Consider the following 4150-nt stretch of genomic DNA (forward strand, 5'->3'; position numbering starts at 1 on the left):
TTACTCAAGATACACATGGGTATACTTCTTCAAGAGGAAGAGTGAGACCCAACTAACTGTCATTGACTTTGCAAATGAAGCACAACGCCAACACAATGCAAAGATCTTGACAATAAGAAGTGACAACGGCACCGAGTTCAAGAACTACACCTTGGATGAGTTTCTTAGTGATGAGGGGGTCAAGCATCAATATTCCGCACCTTACACCCCTCAACAAAATGGTGTAGCGGAGAGGAAGAACCGGACGTTGATGGATGCGGCAAGGACCATGATGGCGGAGTTCAAGTCTCCATACAACTTTTGGGACGAAGCCATCAACATCGCCTGTCATGCATCCAATCGGCTCTATCTCTGCAAGGGCTTGAACAAGACTCCGTATGAGATACTCACCGGTAACAAGCCCAACCTCAAGTACTTTCGGGTGTTCGGGTGTAAGTGTTTCATTCTCAAGAAAGGTGTTCGCTTGTCTAAATTTTTGGCTAGAGCTCAAGAGGGCATATTTGTTGGTTATGCTACAAACTCTCATGCTTACCGTGTCCTCAATAAGTCTACGGGACTTATTGAGGAGACGTGTAACATAGAGTTTGATGAGAATAATGTCTCCCAAGTGGAGCAAAGTGGTACTTGTGATGTAGGTGATGAAATTCCTCCCCAAGCCATAAGAAGAATGGGTGTTGGCTTTATCCTACCCATTGAGGAACCCCTTGTGGCCGAAGGAGAAGGACAATGTTCCACTCAAGTAGAACCATCACCAACTCAAGACCCACACGCTTCCGAAGAACAAAGTGAAGGTCCTCAACCTCATGAACATGACCAAGGGCAAGATCATCCTCAAGATGGTATTGAATCCCCAAGTGATGCCCAAGGTCAAGTTCTTTCTTCCAAAGCAAGTTCAAGATCAAGAGCAAGCTCAAGATCAAGAACAAGCTCATGACGACGCTCAAGATGATCAAGTGACCGCTCCACAACTCACTCCGGAGGAGGAATTAGAGCGTCGTGCCGCCAAGATCGCTTCCAAGCTTTCCACCAAAGATCATATCATGACAAATGTGCTTGGAAGCTTAAGAAAGGGGGTAAGCACTCATAGACAATTAGCAAACTATTGTGAACATCACACATTTGTCTCTTGTGTTGAACCCCAAAAGGTTTATGAGGCGCTCGAGGATCCGGATTGGCTTAATGCCATGCATGAAGAACTCAACAACTTCGAGCACAACAATGTGTGGAGATTGGTGCCAAGGCCAATGGGGAACCATAATGTCATTGGAACCAAGTGGAAATTCAAGAACAAGCAAGATACTCATGGAATCATCATTCGCAACAAGGCTCGTTTGGTGGCACAAGGCTACTCCCAAGTCGAGGGTATCGACTATGGTGAAATCTTTGCTCCCGTTGCTCGCCTTGAATCCATTCACATGTTGATTGCTTATGCTTCTCATCATAACTTTAAGTTGCAACAAATGGATGTGAAGAGTGCTTTTCTTAATGGTCCTATTAATGAGTTGGTATATGTCAAGCAACCCCCCGGGTTCGAGGATCCCTATTTTCCCGATCATGTGTACCAACTCGATAAGGCACTCTATGGCCTTAAGCAAGCCCCACGTGCGTGGTATGACCACCTTACCGAGTTGTTGCAAGATCACGGTTTTGAAATTGGGAAAATCGACCCCACTCTTTTTACTAAGAAGGTCAAAGGGGAGTTGTTTGTGTGCCAACTATATGTTGATGATATTATCTTTGGTTCCCCTAACAAAACTTTCAATGAGGAATTTTCCGCACTCATGACCTCCAAGTTCAAGATGTCCATGATGGGAGAGTTGAAGTTCTTTCTCGGGTTCGAGGTCAAGCAAAGAAGAGAAGGAACATTCATCAACCAAGCCAAATACACTCAAGACATGCTCAAGAGATTCAAGCTAAGTGATGTCAAGCCGGCTTCCACTCCAATGCCTGTCAAATGCCAACTTGACATAGATCCCAATGGTAAAGTGGTGGATCAAAAGGTATATCGCTCCATGATTGGCACCTTGCTTTACCTTTGTGCATCTAGACCGGATATCATGAGATGAGTGTGGGAATTTGTGCACGATTTCAAGCCGCACCTAAGGAAAGCCACTTTGTGGCGGTCAAGCGAATCTTTCGATATTTGGCTCATACCCCAAACTTTGGCTTATGGTATCCAAGAGGATCTAACTTCAACCTTGTGGGCTATTCGGACTCCGATTGGGCGGGAGACAAAGTGTATAGGAAGTCTACTTCCGGAGGGTGCCAATTTCTTGGTTGCTCATTGGTAAGTTGGTCTTCCAAGAAGGAAAGTTGTGTGTCTCTCGTCCACCAAACCGGAGTATGTGGCCGCCGGTAGTTGTTGTGCACAACTCCTATGGATGAGGCAAACTTTGAAGGATTACGGTGTCATTTGTGACAAAGTGCCTCTTTGGTGTGACAATGAAAGTGCCATCAAGATTTCTCTCAACCCGGTGCAACACTTCAAGACGAAGCATATTGAGATTTGGTATCACTTCATCCGGGATCACATTAGGCAAGGGGAGATCAAGCTCCACTACGTCAACACTCATGATAACCTTGCGGATATTTTCACGAAGCCCTGGGATGAAGCAAGATTTTGCGAGTTAAGGCATGAGCTAAATATCATTGATTCGAGCAATGTTGCTTGAACCCTTGCACACCCCACCATACTCAACTTGTTATCTTGTTTTGGTGTAGGCATGGACATAGGGGGAGTGTTGTTCTCTCAATGAACTCTCCCTCCCCCCATTATGCACAAATTGATCAAATCTTTCACATTAGCCATTGTTGATGTCACTTGTGCTTCAAAGACGAGTTTTGGTCATGGGACCAAGGATAATTCTTCGCGGTGCCATAACAATTGACTCAAACATAGGTGGCTTCGGCCACTGCCCTCTCTTTGTAGAGATTGCATTGCGTGTTTAGTCCTTGTTGTCTCGTGGGTTAGCTCTTTGGTGTGTCTGTTTGCTTGAAGGTTGCATTGCAAAGGCCCCCTTTTCTTCTCTGTTTTTGAAACGTGCATTTTCTTGGGTCTACGGTACTACCGTGGGTCACCACGGTACTACCGTAGGAGCTGCGCACGGTACGACCGCACCCAGCACGGCAGTAATTTTTTTACTGCCGCCTGGGGGAGCGGTACTACCGCCCTCGGTGCGGTACTTCCGCCCGGGCGGTACTACCGCGATGACGCGTGGTACTACCATGCAGTCGCGAGCGCGTGGGGGTTAAGAGCGGGCAGGGGGAGTTCCAACTCCCCCATACCCATTCAACTCATTTTCCCCACGCCGTCTCTCTCTCTCCTGCCTAAGAACTGTCACGACCGGTTTTTCAATAAAATAATTATTGAGAGACCAATCCCTTTTACGGACCAGCAAGGAAGAATTCCTTCTCACTGCTAGACAATATCTTGGTCACAGAAGAAAATACCAGGAGTACTGAATATAATACAAGGTTGAGCGGAGACTGCCCAACAATTTATTACATGCACGCCGATAAAACAAGACGGCGGATAGGGTGGCATAACTACTAACTCACGATAATAACGGTGGTGGAAATATCACCGCGAAGCGAGTGATATGACTCCTGAAGACTACAGCTCTTCGAGCGTCGGAGTGAGGCTCGAGGAGACTTATTGCGGGTGGCGGAAGCGTATGTAATAAAAGTGACCAATATCCGGGATCGCGCAGGACTGACTGGGACTCCTCTAGGCGTCGGACGCGCTATCAAACTCTTCATCCAAGAGATCGCCTTCGTCAACATCTGGCCAAATCAACAAGCCAGGTGAGTACTATGAAAGTACTCACAAGACAGTTCGGACTTAAGATATAACAAATGAAAACATGAAGCATATGAACAAGTTAACCAGTGCGTTCAGACATAGAGATAGTAATTACTAGGTGCCAAACAAGGGTCTGAATGACTCCTCGAGCGGAAACTGCAAAAATAATAATACTAGTGCCAAACGAGGGTCTGAATGACTCCTCGAGAGGAAACTGCAAAAAATAATAATACTAGTGCCAAACGAGGGTCTGAATGACTCCTCGAGAGGAAACTACAAAAAATAATAATACTGGTGCCAAACGAGGGTCTGAATGACTCCTCGAGCGGAAACTGCAAAAAATAATAA

The sequence above is a fragment of the Triticum dicoccoides genome, chromosome 5B (genome assembly GCF_002162155.2).
Source record: "Triticum dicoccoides isolate Atlit2015 ecotype Zavitan chromosome 5B, WEW_v2.0, whole genome shotgun sequence".
NCBI lineage: Eukaryota > Viridiplantae > Streptophyta > Magnoliopsida > Poales > Poaceae > Triticum > Triticum dicoccoides.